Source organism: Crocuta crocuta, unplaced genomic scaffold (assembly GCF_008692635.1).
Source record: "Crocuta crocuta isolate KB4526 unplaced genomic scaffold, BGI_CrCroc_1.0 scaffold84, whole genome shotgun sequence".
Classification (NCBI taxonomy): domain Eukaryota; kingdom Metazoa; phylum Chordata; class Mammalia; order Carnivora; family Hyaenidae; genus Crocuta; species Crocuta crocuta.
Window position 1 is genome coordinate 4,021,697 of NW_027530213.1, and position 19,254 is coordinate 4,040,950.

A 19,254-nucleotide genomic window follows, 5' to 3' on the forward strand; every position below is an offset into this window, starting at 1 on the left:
AAAGATTTTATCTTTAAGCAATCTCTACCCCCAATCTGGGGCTTGAACTCACAACCTCGAGATCAAGAGTCTCCAGCTCCATCGACTGAGCCAGTGAGGTGCCCCAGAGAATATGCTTTTGGGGTGTGTGTGTGTGTGTGTGTGTGTGTCAGTGTCAGCACAGGACCCAACAGCATTGTGCTGAAGCCAGCAGTTCCAGTGGTGGCGTTTTCACCCTTGGCTGGAAGCTAATGCAGGATCCCCCAGCCCGTCCTGCAAGGCCATTCATCCCAGGACAGCCAGCCTCTCTTGTTGCCTGTCCAGTAGTTTAGAAGCAATAAAGTTCCTCCATTAAATCTCTTTCTGTCAAAAAAAAAAAAAAGACAATTCGTTATTGGCAACGAAATCCTGACCGGGGTATGTTGGAAAGTGTGCCAATACTACAAAATGCTATATGATCACCAGCAAAACAACAGAACTGTAGACAGAGGTACCAGAAAGATATCCCTTCAAGTGTTGATCGTGAGTATATTGGGTATTAAGACAATGAGTGATCTTTCAGTTTACTTTTTGTCACCTTCGTTTTTTTAAATAGCAGCTTTACTGAGATCTATTCACCTACCATACAATTCACTCATTTAAAATGTGCAATTGAGTGTCCGAATCTCAATTTCGGCTTGGGTGGTGGTTTCCGGGTTGTGCAATCAAGCCCTGAGTCGGGCTCCATGCTGGGCATGGAGCCTGCTTGGGATTCTCTCTCCCTCTCCCTCTCTATCTGTCCCTCCCCTGTTCGTGCACACTCTCTCTCAAAAAACAAAAAAATAAAATGTGCAATTCAGTGGCTTCTGGTATACTTACAGATGTGTGCGCCCAGCAACACACAATTTTAGGACATTTTCATCGCCTCCCATTAGCTATTAATTCCCTATCTTCCTGCCCCCACACCAGCCCTAAGCAGCCACTAACCTACTTTCTCTCTCTATAGATTTCCCTACTCTGGACTTTCATATGAATAGAATAGTATAGAATATGGTCTTATGTGTCTGGCACATTTCACATAGCATAATGTTATCAAAGTTGTAGCATACATGTTGTAGTATATATGAGTACTTCATTCCCTTTTATAGCCAGATAATATTTCACTGTACACATAGTCCGTGCATCTGCTGATGGACATTTGAGTTGTTCCCACCTCTCGGCTGCTGTGAATAATGCTGGTATTTCCCTCCAACCTTTATTTTGACCATGTAGCAATTTTATGATAAATATTTAATAAAGTTTATAACAAGGCAAATCTGGCCTGGGTAACTAGAACATTTCAATTTCATATTCAGAAGAGGATAAGATTGTAGATTGCATCCTTGGAGTGGCCAGATAGCTGAGTACACATTAAAACTCCCTTCCGAGCCAGATTTAGTCTCTATCAGTGCCCATGTCCAGCAGACCAGTCCGTAAGTGGTACTTTTGGTCAGCAGAAGGATGGGAAGAGAGACTACAAACTCATTTCCACCTCTCAGAAACTGGCTCTGAAGTCGACAGGGCAGATGTGCTAAACTCTTGCAAGTCCCAAGATTTGACTTTTGGTATTTTCACTGTAAAAATTGTATCTACTAGGGGTGCGTGGGTGGCTCAATTGGTTGAGCCTCCAACTTCGGCTCCGGTCATGATTTCACAGGTTCGTCTGTTCCAGCCCCACATCGGGCTCTGAGCTGTCAGCACAGAACCCACTTCAGATCCTCTGTCCCCCCCCCCGCCTCTCTGCCCCTCCCCACTCGCTCGCTCTCTGTCTCTCAAAAATAAATAAACATTAAAAAAGTTATATCTAGTGGGGTGCTGGAGTGCTCGCTTCGGCAGCACATATACTAAAATAGTGGGGTGCTGGAAATGTTCTATATCTTGATCCAGGCAGTGGTACCATGAGATTTGTGTGAAATTTGCATCAAGCAGTAGACTTTCGGCTCTCGTGTCCTGTTATATTGAACTGCATGAAAGTGACACCCTGATTAAAGAAAAGAAGAAATTATAACGTGTGATTTCCCTTATATTTCCCTTCTGCTCTCCCATTCCAGCTGCTGCTGCTTCTTTTCTGACCATTTCTAAGTGACCCCAGCTTCATGCCACAGCTGGTAAGGGACAGAGCTGGGATTTAATCCAGCTCACACTAACTTAGTGTAGAGTGCTGCTTTCACTAGGAACCCTTTCAATGTCTGGAATTGACATGAGTTTTGAGACTTGGTTCCAAACCACATGGCCAGTAAGTACTGGGGCTGGTTGGGGGCCGGATCTCACCGCCCTAGGGCACACACTCTGTCTATCCCAGAGTGGGGTTATCATCAAAGGCCAAGCAGGCTGTCCATGTGGAAATTGCTCCAAAAATCAAGGCAGGAAACCCAATTCTTATTTTTTTTTCCATATGGCAACACCAGCGGATGCTGGTCTGTCACAAGAGCACGGAAAGTTCCCGCTGGAGATATCAGAACTCTCTGGCAAGCCCTGCGAAGTGTTAATTTTAGCTTTCAATGCCTGATGCCCTTGTACAATTTAATGGGTCAGGAGGAGCCTCTGCCAAGATTACTCACTCAGAGAGGTGTCTTCCTGTAGAGTCTGTGGTGAGTTAATTCGGTTTGTAGAGGCTTGCTACTTGCACCTTTGCTTGAAGTGGATTTCTGCTGTTGTGAGTCTAGTCTGAGAATTACGAGTTCTCCCTTAAAACAATTAGTAATTTCTCCTATCAGTCAAATTTTCCCAGAGTTCGTGCATTAAACATGAGTTCGACTCACAATGTCAGAGGCTAAAAGGCTATTAGTAATAACCATAAAATACACAAAATGCTTGCAGGTCCCTGGATATTCTGAGTTGAAAGAAACACAGGTTGAATATTAATTACACAGATTAAGGAAGTGCATATCCACAGAGCTTTTCATGTCTGTCCACGTTTCGCCCTGGCATCCTGGTAGAAATGAGGAAGTTTGATGCTGTCCCCGGTGTCGCTGGTTTGTCGCTGGCAACGCTGTGTGCCCTGGCAGAGCAGAGCACACATTCAGGAGGCAGAAGAGGATCTGTGTGCCTTCTCAGGGTCCGTGCTCTTTACGTGACCAGATCACAGGTGCCCTTGATTCCCATGCATTTAACTTTTTTTGTTCAGTGTCTGTCCATACGCTGTACATAACCCATCACACCTGCTCTCAGATGCCTCAGCTGGTGAAGGATGACTTTGAACTATTGCCTGGCAGTGATCTCTGCGAGTCCACAGTGCAGCTTCAGCAGGGTGTTCTTTGCTTGCTCGGCGAGGTTGGCTTAATTCTTGGGATATCTTATTGCATTCTTCCCTAATTAAGAAAAGTGAGTGGAGGGAACCTGTCTGGCTCAGTCAGAAGGGCACGTGACTCTTGATCTTGGGATCGTGAGTTTGAGCCCCACACTGGGTGTAGAGATTACTAAAAAATAATAAATAAACTTAAAATAGAAAAGTTAGTGGCAAATGGAGAAAGGAAATTACAGCCCTCGTGAATGCAATCGGTAGAATCAGAAAGAAATCAGTGGGTGTGGTGATACTGTGGGTCTTTAAACACAACCAGGCACCCCAAGAAATTAAACTGCCCACCTGTGGATTCAGTTGTGAAGGAAAAGAACAATAATAAAGAACATATATGTTGGATGCAACATTAGAATTATACAACATTATACATTATATATTTGAATGTATGCAACATTAGTAATGCATCTAAGGGTAATGAAATTAATGAGGGAAATTTTATTTCCATAGAAATGTTCTGACAAATATAAAAGAAGGGAGGATAGAGTTGGGATACAGTGGTTTGTAAATCTCTGATGAAGTTATGGATTTCTTCACCGATCACCTGCCCGTCCAGGGCTGCTAACTTTAGGGACAGGAGGGAGGAGGAGAAACAGAGAGACAGAAGGAGATAGAGATGGAGCTCAGGTCTCCAGAATAACTCACAGCTTCACTTGCCTCCTGATGGAGTATATATCTCTTATAAAACAGTCTTGCCCCCAAACCCCATCAAATCTGAATCTGATTCCTTCCCTAAATAGACATTCTAACTACTGGTTTTCAGGAAATACAGGGATGGAGAAGTATGTTAAAAGACATCAGGGAATGCCACCAGCAAATCTAAGATGTGGGAGACAATCCAGTTTCCCAGACAAATAAATGGCAAGGAAAAAAGGCAGTGGGGCAGGGACCTGTGGATAAAAGGGCAGTAAGAAGCCAGTCAACCAACATGCGAACTAGAAACTTTGCATCTTAATTCATGCAAATCACCTGGTAAAAATGTGTAGAAACACCAGGGAAATGCGAAAACGGTCTAGATAAGTGATGCTGTCAATTTTGTAGGTATGCTAATGACATTGTACTCATTTTCGAAAGAGTTCTTATCTTTTAGAAATACTTACCCAACTATTTACAAATGTAGAAAAGCCCTTAGAGGAGAACCCGTATTGTTCAGCCCGCTCACGCTTGGCCCCTCCGCATCGTTTCAGGAGTGTGTTAAAAACAAAAGCAGGGGCTGCAAAGTACACTTGTCCAGCTCTGTCGTTTCCTTATTTTTATCTTTTAAGTTTATTTATTTATTTTGAGAGACAGAAGGTAGAAGTAGGATAGAGACAGAGAGAGGGGAGAGAGAATCCCAAGCAGGCTCTGCACTGTCAGCACACAGCCTGATGTTTGGCTCGAACTCACAAATCGCGAGATCATGATCTGAGCCAAAATCAACAGTCAGATGCTCAACCGACGGAGCCACCTGGGCGCCCCAACTCTGTTATTTTCTGACCCCCTCAAGAGAACAGTCCCAGGTGTGGCCTCCCCGGTCCTCCCTTTCTGTTATATCTGAGACCTCGGCTGGTCCGAACTGTGCCTTGAGGTATGAAGGGAAGCAGGTCATCAAGATTTGCAGGGCCCCAGGCAGAGAAGGACAAATATCATATGTTTGCACGTATAGGAGGATTAGGAGGAACTTGACGGAGGAACAAGGGGGAGAAGAAGGCGGGAAATGGTGGGGGAAAGGGAGAGAGGCAAACCATGAGAGACTCTTGAATGCTGACAANGGAAAGGGAGCAAACCATGAGAGACGTTTGAATGCTGACAAAAACTGAGGACTGATGGATGTGGGGGGAGGGGGGATGGGCATAGAGGAGGACACTTGTGGGGATGAGCACTGAGTGTTATGTGGAAACTAATTTGACAATAAACTATTAAAAAAAAAAAAAGATTTGCAGGGCCCCATGCAAAATAAAAACGTGAGGCCTCTTGTTCAAAAGGCAGGAAAAATTGACATTGACATTGAAGGTACAAAGCCATCAAACTTTTTCTTTTTTTCTGTGGTCTCTCTCTCAACTGTCCCCATGTTTGTGTGTATGTGTGTGTGTGTTTTCCGTTTAATGTCACTTTCCCCACCCCTGGAATAAGCATGCTTTCAGGGTGAGCACAGACAGACCCTCAGAGGTTCCCCAAAGGCCCCACTATGTGACTCCGTGAGCCTGCGTTCAGCCCATCAGCTGCCCGGTCCCCCTCCAGCCGCCGCCGGATGCATAGACTCTGCCCAAGCACGAGGAGGCTACATCACGCCAGCTATCTCTCCTCCCAAGGGCTTGCTGCCTCAGCCCACAGCCAAGCCCCCCCCTCCCCGGCCCCCGCCAGAGGAATGCCAGGCCACACTTGGTACCCACACCGGGACCTCTGCACCAGGACATCCCCCCACCTGCATCACGGACCGGCCACAGGGCACTTCCTCGGAGTTGCCCAAAGAAGGTGCCGTGTTGCCTGCAAATAGTTACATTTTTGTTTCGTGCTTTACAGTCACCAAATCCTTCACTTTATTTGTTGCCTTGTTGCTCTGACCAGAGGGCCTCCAATATAATATTGAAGAGAAGTGCTTACAACAGACATCCTTCCCTTATTCCTCATCTCAAGGGCAAAGGTTGCAACATTTCACCATTAAACATGAGGTTTGCTGCAGGTGTTCTGTAGATGCCGTTCCGTGCCCCCGCCTCCATTAAATTGGCTTCTTTCCATTTCAGTATCTTCTGGCTTCTGTTGTTCCTGTAGAAAATTTAGTTTCAGCCTCATTGTTGCTCCTTTGCATGGTGTGGTGTGTGTGTGTGTGTGTGTGTGTGTGTGTGTGTGTGTGTGTTATCAGTTTTACTGATTTGCCTACAAATAATTTTCTTTGTGTTTATCCTGCTTCGATGTCTCTCGTCAGTCTGGGAGACTTCTCAGCTAGTACATCCTCCATATTCCTTCTCCCCATCGTGTTTTCTCTGCTCTGGTTGAACCAATGTTCGATCTCTACACTGTGGTCTACACGTTCCTTGCAGACGTTTCTCTACTTTTCATCCTTGAGAAGATTGGGTCTGGAGTTCAGACCAAACCTGACTTCCCTTTCTCTCTGAACACGGTCTTCCTGGGGTCCCAGAGGGAAGTGTGGGGTATTTTCCAGGACTGCTCCTCTCTGGCAGGCCTTGGATTCTAATATTTGCATCTCCAGCCCTCTGTAACTTGGATCACGTTCCTGGCACCGCCATAACAAATGGTCACAAACTTGGTGGCTTAAGTAACAGAAATGTCTTCTCTCACAGTTCTGGAGGCCAGAAATCAGGGGCATCAGGCCATGCTCCCTGGGAAGTCTCCGGAGAAGAATTCTTTCTTGCCTCTGCTGTCACACAGTCTTCCCCTACGTGTTTGTGTCTTTGTCTCCTTTAAGGACATCGATCATTGGACTTAGGGCTCACTCCAAATCAGGATACTTTCTTTTTTTTATTATTATCTTTATTAAAATTTTTTTAAATGTTTATTTATTTTAAGAGACAGAGAGAGAAAGCAGAGGAGGGGCAGAGGGGGGAGGGAGATAGAGAGAATCCCCAACAGGCTCCTCACCGTCAGCACAGAGGCCAACACAAGGCTCAATCCCATGAACCGTGAGATCATGACCTGAGCCAATATCAAGATTCAGACACTTAACCAACTGAGTCCCCCAAGCGCCCCAAATTGGGATACTTTCATTCTAAGACACTTAACTAATTACATGTCCAAATAAGGTCACTTGCTGAGGTTGTGGGAAGACATGATTTGGGGGAGGGTACGCTATTTAATCCACAAAACTCTTGAAAGTTCTGCGTAGGTTGTTAACCTCTTTACAAGCCACCCTCTTGTTCATGAGGTCTGGGCAGCAAATACCTCAAGCAAAAGCCACATAGAATGTCAAGTTCATATCTTTCCAGTTTTTCTTCTTTTTTTTTCCCCCCTGAGGTCCCCCACCCCCCAGGTGCAGGCTATCCTGGCCGTCCTAAACCCAATTAATATTTTCTTCACAGCTTAATGAGACCGATGCAAACTTCAGGCCACTGCTTTTCACTCATCACGTGTGGCCTGTGCTTCAAACCGGAAGACATTCCAAGGGACAGAGTGGTGGCTAGCGTGGCTTCCGCCTCTGTGCATTTCTCTCTACCCCGGCATCTGTGCAGGATACAGCTGGCGTCTTGGTCGCTCTCTGGTGTATCAGACAGTTGGCTTTCGTCTGTTATCCAGCTTTGATAGCTCTTAGTACCAAGTTTGCTCTGATACATCTTCATAAATGGACACAGAAGTCAAAATGGCATTTGTTTTATTCAAGACTCACACCTGCAGATGAGTGTTCAGGTGCATTGCTTTCGGAAGCCCAGTTCCTGAGGGGCGTGCCTCTTAGTCTCCCCCACACCCCACCTGCCCCTTTGTACTGTGTGTAGACAGAGACAGGCCCATAAGCTTTGTTCTCTGTCTACATGGCTGCTTGGGGAGGGAGGCTTCTGAAATGTAAAAAAATAAATGGGGGGTAAAGGACTTGGGGATTAGTGGAACATATCAGAGCTACACGGGCCTCTTGTTACCTTCTTCCGGCATTGGATTCTTTTTTTTTTTTTTTAATGTTTATTTTTGAGAGAGAGAGAGACAGAGTGTGAGCAGGGGAGGGGCAGAGAGAGAGGGAGACACAGAATCGAAAGCAGCTTCAGGCTCTGAGCTGTCAGCACAGAGCCCAACGTGGGGCTCAAACTCAGGGAATATGAGATCATGACCTGAGCCAAGGCCAGACCCTCAACTGAGTGAGCCACCCGGGTACCCCAGTGAAGCTACATTTTAACCATAAAATGCAACTTTTGATGAGAATGAGCTCCGAATACAGTGAATGGGGCTTTTTGTAACTTTTTTTAAATGGTTATTTATTTTTAAGAGAGAGGGAGACAGAGCATGAGCAGGGGAGGGACAGACAGAGAGAGGGAGACACAGAACCCAAAGCACACTCCAGGCTCCAAGCTGTCAGCACAGAGCCTGATGTGGGGCTGGAACTACAGACTGAGAGATCATGACCTGAGCCAAAGTCGGACACTTAACCAACTGAGCCACCCAGGCATCCCTTTGTAACTTTCAATTTGTACATAGTTGCAAACTCACAGAATAGTTACAAGAAGAGTATGAGACGCTCTCATAGGCCCTTTACCTAGATTTACCAATTCTTTACATTTCCTCTTATTTGATTATCTCTGTCTCTCTCCCTCTCTCTGAATCATTTGAAAATATGACATTATGCCCTTTTACCCCCAAATACTTAAGTGTAAATTTTCCAAGATCAAGAATAGTCCCTTCTGGGGGGGCCTGGGTGACTCGGTTAAGCGTCCGACTTTGGCTCAGGTCATGATCTCACAGTTCGTGGGTTCGAGCCCCGTGACGGGCTCTGTGCTGACTGCCAGCTCAGAGCCTGGAGCCTGTTTCAGATTCTGTATCTCCCTCTCTCTCTGACCCTCCCCTGCTCATGCTCTGTCTCTCTGTCTTTCAGAAATAAATAAAACATAAAAAAAAAAAGAATAGTCCCTTCTGTAACCTCCATACAATCATTAAAATTAGGAAACTTACTGTTGTAATACCAGAACTGTTATTTAATTCAGAATTTATATTCATATTTCATCAATGTTCCCAATAATGTGCTTTATAACTTTTCCACCCCCGGGATCCAGGATCCAGTCCTAGACCATGTGTTGCGTGTAACTGTCATGTCTCATGTTTTTCATGACTCGATCCAAGAGATCTTTGGTCCTAGTGCCGTATGCTCATTGCATTCCACCAATGACCTTCATTGCCTATTGATTTGAAATCTGATCATTTATTTGATTAACGTGATAGAATCATTTATTTATAATGATTGGACTATAATCACTTGATTAAGGCTTCTCCACTGTAAATTAATCCTCTTCCCTTTGAAATAAGTGTTTTGTGAAGGAGCTACTTTGAGACTCTATAGAACCTTGTTTCTCTTGGGCCACCTTGGTGGCTCAGTCGGTTGAATGTCTGAATCTTGATTTCAGCTGAGGTCCTGATCCCAGCATCATGGGATCGAGCCCCATGTCAAGCTCTGCGCTGAGTGTGGAACCTGCTTAAAATTCTCTTTCTTTCTCCCTCTGCCCCTCCCCTCTGTTTCTGCTCTCCCTCTCTCTAAAATTAAAAAAACAATTAAAAAATTTAAAAACTTGTTTCTCATATTGGGCTCTGACATCCTGTGTCTCCCATGTGCTAGTTCTCTCTCTCTCTCTCTCTCTCTGTCTCTCTCTCTCTGTCTCTCCCCACCTTGTTCCCCTCTTTCCTCTCATCCCTTTGGCTTATTTGACTTGTTTCTCATTTGGTGATGCACATCCTCCACCAGCTTCCTGAGAAAGGATGCCAGGGAGGAGACATTTCTGAGATTTTTCATATCTGTGTCTTCATTCTACTCTCCTTTTTAAAAACATGTATTTAAATTCAAGTTAGTTAACATATAATGTAGTATTGGTTTCAGGAGTAGAGCCCAGTGATTCATCGCTTATGTATAACACCCAGTGCTCATCCTGACAAGTGCCCTCCTTGATGCCCAGCACCCATTTAGCCCATCCCCCAACCCACCTCCCCTCTACCATCCCTCAGTTTGTTCTCTGTATTTAAAAATCTGTTATGGTTTGTCTTTTTCTCTCTTTTTATCTTACTTTTCCTTTCCTTCCCCTATGTTCATCTGCTATGTTTCTTAAATTTCACATATGAATGAAATCATATGGTATTTGTCTTGCTCTGCCTGACATATTTCGCTTAGCATAATATACTCTAGTTCCATCCATGTTGTTGCAAAGACAGGAAACCGTCAAAATCCTACAGGAGAAAACAGGAGCAACCTCTTTGATCTCAGTCACAGCAACTTCTTACTAGGCACGTCTCCAGAGACAAGGGAAATAAAAGCAAAAATGGACTCTTGGGACTTCATCAAGATAAAAAGCTTATGCACAGAGAAGGAAACAATTTATAAAACTAAAAGGAAAACTGACAGAATGGGAGAAGATATTTGCAAATGACATATCAAATAAAGGGTTAGTATACAAAATCTATAAGGAATTTATCAAACTCAATACCCCCCCCAAAAAATAATCCAGTGACAAAATGGGCAAAAGACATGAACAGACACTTTTCCAAAGAAGACATCCAGATGGCTAACAGACACACGAAAAGATGCTCAAAATCGCTCATCATCAGGGAAATACAAATCAAAACCACAATGAGGTACCACCTCACACTTGTCAGAATGGCTAAAATTAATGATTCAGGGAACAAGAGCTATTAGCAAGGATGGGGAACCCTTTTGCACTGTTGGTAGGAATGCACACTGGTGCTGCTACTCTGGAAAAGAGTATGGAGGTTCCTCAAAAAACTAAAATAGAACTACCCTGCAACCCAGCAATTGCACTACTAGGTATTTATTCAGAGGATACAAAAATGCTGATTTGAAGGGACACCCCCCCCCATGTTTATAGCAGCACTATCAACAATAACCAAAGTATAGAAAGAGCCCAAATGTCCATCACCTGATGANTCCCCTCTGTTTCTGCTCTCCCTCTCTCTAAAATTAAAAAAACAATTAAAAAATTTAAAAACTTGTTTCTCATATTGGGCTCTGACATCCTGTGTCTCCCATGTGCTAGTTCTCTCTCTCTCTCTCTCTCTCTGTCTCTCTCTCTCTGTCTCTCCCCACCTTGTTCCCCTCTTTCCTCTCATCCCTTTGGCTTATTTGACTTGTTTCTCATTTGGTGATGCACATCCTCCACCAGCTTCCTGAGAAAGGATGCCAGGGAGGAGACATTTCTGAGATTTTTCATATCTGTGTCTTCATTCTACTCTCCTTTTTAAAAACATGTATTTAAATTCAAGTTAGTTAACATATAATGTAGTATTGGTTTCAGGAGTAGAGCCCAGTGATTCATCGCTTATGTATAACACCCAGTGCTCATCCTGACAAGTGCCCTCCTTGATGCCCAGCACCCATTTAGCCCATCCCCCAACCCACCTCCCCTCTACCATCCCTCAGTTTGTTCTCTGTATTTAAAAATCTGTTATGGTTTGTCTTTTTCTCTCTTTTTATCTTACTTTTCCTTTCCTTCCCCTATGTTCATCTGCTATGTTTCTTAAATTTCACATATGAATGAAATCATATGGTATTTGTCTTGCTCTGCCTGACATATTTCGCTTAGCATAATATACTCTAGTTCCATCCATGTTGTTGCAAAGACAGGAAACCGTCAAAATCCTACAGGAGAAAACAGGAGCAACCTCTTTGATCTCAGTCACAGCAACTTCTTACTAGGCACGTCTCCAGAGACAAGGGAAATAAAAGCAAAAATGGACTCTTGGGACTTCATCAAGATAAAAAGCTTATGCACAGAGAAGGAAACAATTTATAAAACTAAAAGGAAAACTGACAGAATGGGAGAAGATATTTGCAAATGACATATCAAATAAAGGGTTAGTATACAAAATCTATAAGGAATTTATCAAACTCAATACCCCCCCCAAAAAATAATCCAGTGACAAAATGGGCAAAAGACATGAACAGACACTTTTCCAAAGAAGACATCCAGATGGCTAACAGACACACGAAAAGATGCTCAAAATCGCTCATCATCAGGGAAATACAAATCAAAACCACAATGAGGTACCACCTCACACTTGTCAGAATGGCTAAAATTAATGATTCAGGGAACAAGAGCTATTAGCAAGGATGGGGAACCCTTTTGCACTGTTGGTAGGAATGCACACTGGTGCTGCTACTCTGGAAAAGAGTATGGAGGTTCCTCAAAAAACTAAAATAGAACTACCCTGCAACCCAGCAATTGCACTACTAGGTATTTATTCAGAGGATACAAAAATGCTGATTTGAAGGGACACCCCCCCCCATGTTTATAGCAGCACTATCAACAATAACCAAAGTATAGAAAGAGCCCAAATGTCCATCACCTGATGAATGGATAAAGAAGATGTGGTACATATACACACAATGGAATACTACTTGGCCATCAAGAAGAATGAAATCTACCCTCCTTTTTGAATTGCTAGCTTGACTGGTTATAGAATTCTAGACTGGGAATTTTTCTTTAGAATTACGAGTGTAGTCCTTTACTACCTTCCAACTTCTAATGTTGGTGTCATTCTGATTCTTTAAAATTATACAATTTTCTCCCTCTGAAAGTAAAAAAAAAAAAAACCACAAGATTAAAAAAAAATCTTTGGGGGGGGGCGCCTGGGGGGCTCAGCCAGTTAAGTGTCCAACTTCGGCTCAGGTCACAATCACACAGTTCATGGGTTTGAGCCCTACATCGGGCTCTGTGCTGACAGCTAGCTCAGAGCCTGGAGCCTGCTACCGATTCTGTATCTCCTTCTCTCTCTGACCCTCCACTGCTCACGCTGTGTCTCTCTTTCTCAGAAATAAATAAGACATTAAAAAAATTAAAGAAAAAATTTTAAAAATCTTTGCTAGAGGCTTTCCTCCCTGCCCCGTCCCACCCCCACCCCCCTTCATTCTGCTGGATACACTTTGAGCGTGTTCCATCTGGAAAATAATGCTCTTTGGTGATGACAGTTGTTATGGGTATTCTTTCTTTGATGATTTCCACTCCTGTTCTATCTGTCTTCTATAGAACTCCTATTTTTTGGGTATTGACTTCTGCATTGATATTCAGGTTTTCTCTTATACTTTCTTCTCTTGTCTCTTTAACATTTTGTTCTACTTTCTGGGATATTTTTTCAACTGCCTCATCCAACTATTGAATTTTTCATTTCAGTCAATGCATCATTACTTTCTAGGACCTCATTCTTGTTCCCTGGATGCGCCCTATTTTCTGTCACTGTATTCTTGTTTTATAGATGCATTGTACTCTCTTGGAGAATTTTGCTATATAAATGTTTGAAGTTTTCTTCTGCTACCTACATTTGTCTTTTTTTTTTCTGTTTGTTTTCTGCCATGTCATTAGAATGCTAGAAAAAAGTCTCCAACAGCATATTAGAGGACGGCATCTTATACGGTGAAACAAAACGGAAAAGCAGAACAGAGGAAAACACAGAGAACAAACCAATTGAACAAAAGGGAAAGACCCTGATCCGTCTGCATGTCAGAGAAGGAGCCTGACTAGAAGCCCTGTGGATTTAGGTGGGACATGTGATAGTGGGGCTTCACTCTAGGGCGACTGAGAGGTTCTCTGGTTTTCTCATTGGGGGCCCCAATTATTAACATCTCTGTCTTTCCACTGGGGCTTCTTAGTTTCTTCAGGGACAAATCCTCCAGTTTCCTGCCTGCTGAAAATCACCTTACATCCAGTGTTCTGGGAGGTAAGAGGGGAAACATGACTGTTCAGCATAGAGATGTTCACTTCATTCTCCTTTTCCCCTACCTTCCAGTCTACTTGCTCTCCCCGAGTTCAGGGCTTCTGTAAATGAAAGATTTTGAGACAAACGTATTTAGAAATGGAGCTTTGCAAAAGATCTGCAACACTTTCCAGGGGTTAGAAAGACTAGATCATCATACAAAATACAACAGGAATTTAAAAGGAAAACATTTCACAAAGGTACTGTGATTATGGTACTGTGTATGGTAGAAAAACAGCAAATTTGTCACATGATTGTCACATCCACAAAGGTCCTGACAAATTTCCAAACAGCAACATCACAGAAGTCTGGGATCAAGCTGTTTTTGCTTTGGAGTTAGTAATTTACAAGAAAGTTGCAAGATTCCCTTTATTTTGCTCACCCTGTTTCTGTTTGTTTGTCTCAGATATGATGTACTTTTTTCTCTATGGTGTGAGATGACCATGATTGCCCATAAATGAGATGCTGTTTTGTTTCTACAGTTCCACCTAGTGGTCAAGTTTCTGACCCTAGGGCACATAGTTAACCACATGGGGTTTTTTTTTTTTTTAATGATTTTTCATTGCAATATTCATTAATTTGATATTTTGTTTTATTTGATCAGTAGTTTTCAAAAAATGTTTATTTGTTTATTTTGAGAGAGAGAGAGTGAGGAAGGGGCAGAGAGAGGGAGGGAGAGACAGAGAATCCCAAGCTGGCTCTGTGAAACTCACGAACCGTGAGATCACGATGTCAGCCAAAACCAAGAGTCAGATGCTTAATGAACTGAGCCACCTTGGCTCCCCTTGATTAGTAGTTTTATTTACTTCGATGTAAAGCAAGATGAAGAAGAAGAAGGAGGAGGAGGAGAAGGAGGAGGAGGAGGAGAAGAAAAAGAAGGAGAAGAAGGGGAGGAAGAGAAGAAGAATAGCAACAACAACTCCTTGTGTGTGGTTAACAAAATTAGAGTCATATGATACTAAGTCCTAAGAGTTAACTATCGTCTGGGTGCTCTATAAATCTCCTACTCACACAGGTCTGAAGAATTTATTATTATCAGCTCATCTGAGAACAGGAACCAAGAACCAGCCATTCATCTCTACTTGGTTTTGCTGCAATACCTATACCGATAAGGACATCTTTCTCAAGTTTGCAAATGCCTTGTCTGCTCATGATTCTGTGAGTTGACTGGGCATTAGCCAGGTGGTTTTTCGGGCCAAATGTTATATTGCCTGGGGTTGTAGTCCTCTTGCGCCTTGACTGGGCTGGGACATCCGAGATGGCTCACCCACCGTGACAGGATCCCCTGGCAGGACCGCTTGCGGCTGAGCTGCCTTGGGGTGAATGCCCTAATATGCCCTAATATTCTAGATCTAAGAACCAGGCTCTAAGATGGGACAGGGGAGAGACAAAGCTGGAAGCCGGTGCCAGAGTGTTGGGCGGCCAGGACGTCTGGGAGGCTGGGTCTTTCTCTCTATGTCCATGGAGTCCTGGACCCCTCTCTCTCCTCTGGCTTCTCTGTGCGCTTTTCCCAACAGGGTTCCTGCATGTCTCATGGGGAAGCTCAAGGCTCCCGAAAGTGTAAAAGCAGAGTCTGCTACGGCTTCTGAGGTCTCAGCCTCGGAGCTGGCAAGCACCATTTCTGCCATATTCAGTCAGTTAAAACAGTCATGGGCCAACCCAGATTCAAGAGGATGGAAGAAAAGCAACATCTCTTGGTGTGGAGGATGACAATAAACTTGGAGTCATCTTTATTCTACCAAACTAAACAAAATCTGTGTGATATGCCTGGGACTGCCCTAACAAATCGCCACAAATTTGGTGGCTTAAAACAACTGAAATTTATTCTCTCAAAGTTGCCAAGGCCAGAAGTCTGAAATCCAGGAGTCAATATGGCCGCAGTGTCTCCAAATCCAGGAGTCAACATGGCCGCACTGCCTCCAAAGGCTCTAGAGAAGGTTCTCTCAGTTTCTAGTGGTTCCAAGGGTCCCTTGGCTGTGGTAACACCTCTCCAATCTCTGCCTCTGTCTCCACATGGCTTCTTCGCTGGGTCTCTGTATCACCAATATCCTATCTTTTTCTCTTGCTCTCTCTCTTTCCCCCTTTTTTCTTGTAAGGACACCAATCATTGAATTTAAGGTCCATCTTATATTCAGGATGATCTCACTCAAGTTCCTTAACTTGGCTGCATTAGCAAAGACCCTATTTCCAAACAAAGTCATATTCATAGATAGGTACTGCAGGTGGGGGCGTGGACGTACTTTTCTGCGGGACATAATTTAGAATGCATATGTATCCAACCTGACTCTGTTTTGGTTTATTCTGCTCGGGATATGTTGTACTCTTTGGATATGTGGCTTCACGTTTTAACCTGTTTTGGATATTTTAGTAATCATCGTTTGACCTGTTACTCCTCTTTTTTCTTTTTAATCTTTATTTATATCTGAGAGAGAGAGACAGCATGAGCAGGGGAGGGTCAGAGAGAGAGGGAGACACAGAATCTGAAACAGGCTCCAGGCTCTGAGCTGGCAGCCAGCACAGAGCCCGATGCAGGGCTCGAACCCACGAACCATGAGATCATGACCCAAGCCGAAGTCGGAGGCCCAACTGACTGAGCCACCCAGGCGCCCTCTGTTACCCCTTCTTAAAAAAATGTTCTATTTATTTTGAGAAACAGATAATGCCAGCAGGAGAGAGGCAGAGAGAGACTCCCAAGCACGCTCCACACTGTCAGCTCAGAGCCCTGTGCTGGGCTGGATCTCACGGACCGCAAGATCACGGCCTGAGCCAAAATCAAGATTTGGATGTTTAACCAACCAACCTGAATCACCCAGGCGCCCTTACCCCTCTTTTTTATTTTCTCTACTTTCCTTCTGGATTTTCAGTCATATTCATATATATGTGTGTATATGTATATATAAGTATGTATATGTATATATGTATTCCTATACATATGTGTATATATATGTATGTATATAGACTGGACAATATATATATTTAAAAGGCCAGAGAGTAAATATTCTAGGCTTTGGAGGCCATACAGTGTCTGTCACAACTACTTAACTGCATGGTAGTGTGAAAGATGCCACGGGCAACACAGAAAATAATGAGTGTGGTGGAGCTCCAATAAAACTTTACTGTGAGAACAGGTGGCCAGCTGGGTAGCCACCTGGGCCAGAGTTTCCCAACCCCTATGTTCAATCGTCTCATTCTTTCCTCCATATCTGATATACTTTGTTATATTTTCTTTTTTTTTAATTTAATGTTTTTTATTTTTGAGAGAGAGAGTGCAAGCGAGGGAGGGGCAGAGAGAGAGGGGGACAGAATCAGAAGCAGGCTCCAGGCTCTGAGCTGTCAGCACAGAGCCCGACACGGGGCTCGAACCCACGAGCCGTGACATCATGACCTGAGCCGAAGTCGGCCACCCAACCGACTGAGCCACCCAGGCGCCCCACTTTGTCGTATTTTCATCTCTTCTTTCTGCTGTATTCTGGATAACTTCTTCAGATATATCTTCTAGTTTATTCATTCTTTCTTTAATAGTATAACCTATGGTTTAACTTAACCATTGAGTTTTTTCTTCAACAGCTATCTTGTTAATTTTTAGTTCTGTTTGTTCTTCCCCCCAATTCTACCAATCCATGGTCTTGTTGTTTATTCACAAATTGTATTCTTTCTTCCTTAGATGTTTTTTACGCTAAGTCTGCACGCTGTTGCTACCACCTCTGTAGTCCTTGGGATTCTAACTTTGTTTCTTGTTTCTGTTAGCTTTCACTCGTAGTGACTTGCCTTCCCAAATATTCATTGATTTTTTTTTAATGTTTTATTTATTTCTAGGAGACAGAGAGAGAGACGGCGTGAGCAGGGGAGGGTCAGAGAGAGAGGGAGTCACAGACTGAAACAGGCTCCAGGCTCTGAGCTGGCAGTCAGCACAGAGCCCGACGCGGGGCTCGAACCCACGAACCGCGAGATCATGACCCAAGCGAAAGTCGGACGCTTAACCAACTAAGCCACCCAGGTGCCCCTATTCATTGATTTTTGTTTATGAGGTTGTGCTTGTGCTTAATCTTAATTTGTGGGATTCCTGCAAACTAACTTGGGGAACCTTTCCTCCAAAGAGAGTCCACATCTGCCTTTGTCAGTAGATGGGGAAGCCCCCTTTCTCCCACGCCAGATCATTTCACAGGCCTTTGAAGATCTTTTTCTACAACAAGAATCCCAGGTGTGGGTCCTCCCATGGGACCCTGCCTCGGGGCAGCCCCACGGCTCCCTGTTGCTTTAGGTTCAGGCCAGTTCTTGCCTTTCAGCCAACCCCAGGACATCCCTGCCCTAGTCCTTGGTGATTCCCGCTCAGCTTCTGATCACAGAAACCTGGTGACACCCACTCTTTCCTTCCCTGCCCCCACCTCCCTGACTCAGTTCTCCGTCATCTGTCTGTGTCTGTCTATTTTATCGCATCCCTGCAAATGTGTCATGTCTGAGATCTTGCTGGGAAGGAAGTCACCCCTAAAGCACCTAGTTTCTCATGGTCTGGGAGACAGTTCTTTTGTGAAAGTTCACTTACGTGGACATGCACACTCTGGTAACTTCTTTCATGCCACTTTGGCCAGGAACACATGGGCTTATGTGCAGCCTCTTAGATCCCACACTGCTCATAAATGGAGGAACTTCGGTACCTACAGATGGTGATCTATGAGGAAGAACATACCCCTGGACACAGGGTTCATTTTATTTTATTTTGTTCTTACATTTTTTAAATGTCAGCACAGAGACCGATGTGGGGCTCCAGCTCACAAACCACGAGATCATGACCTGAGCCAAGGTTGGATGCTCAACAGACTGAGCCACTCAGCCACCCCTCACAAGGTTACATTTTAGTTCACCTTTAAAGTTAAAATCACAAGGGACCCTCTCCAGGCATAGCCAGGGACCCAGACCAGCCCTTGATTCCTCATTTCAAGCCCCAGCACTGTCCCCTGTCCTGTCCCGTGGACAGTCCTATACTCGCATCGTAACACTTGTTCTGAGAAAATGCCAGAGTAAGTGTATAAATAAAACCATGCTGAGAGAGTGACACTTTGAGCAGTATTATCAGTGTTTTGACCAGGGGCACATCCAAAGGAAGGAAGCTCTAATTGCAGAATTTGGGACATTGATCTAGTTGTTTTGCAGGGTCAGAAGGAAGGCATATTGCATTTCTGAGCCTTTCTGGCTCCTCTGAAATCACACTAAGTGTTCAGTGCCCACTTGCTTCGCCTGATGATCGAGACTGCTGCATTTGAAGAGGCAGCCTGCAATTACTCCTGGCTTCAACAACACGAACAGCTATGAGAGCGGGATGCAGAATCCTCTTACATGTGACCCCCTGCTGAAAAAACAAACAACCCACTACACACTCATATTTATTTAAGTCTCCGAACAGAGTCGCGTTCTCTGCTGTTATAACGAGGAGTGAGTTTTCCGAGAGTGTGATTTATGAGCCTTTCACAAATGGGTTTTAAATGGGGGCACTGACACTTCCACTCTGGCTGTGGCTGGGGTGGGGGCCCTCCAGCCCCGAAGGAGGCGAAGGGGAGGCCGGGTGGGTGGATCGG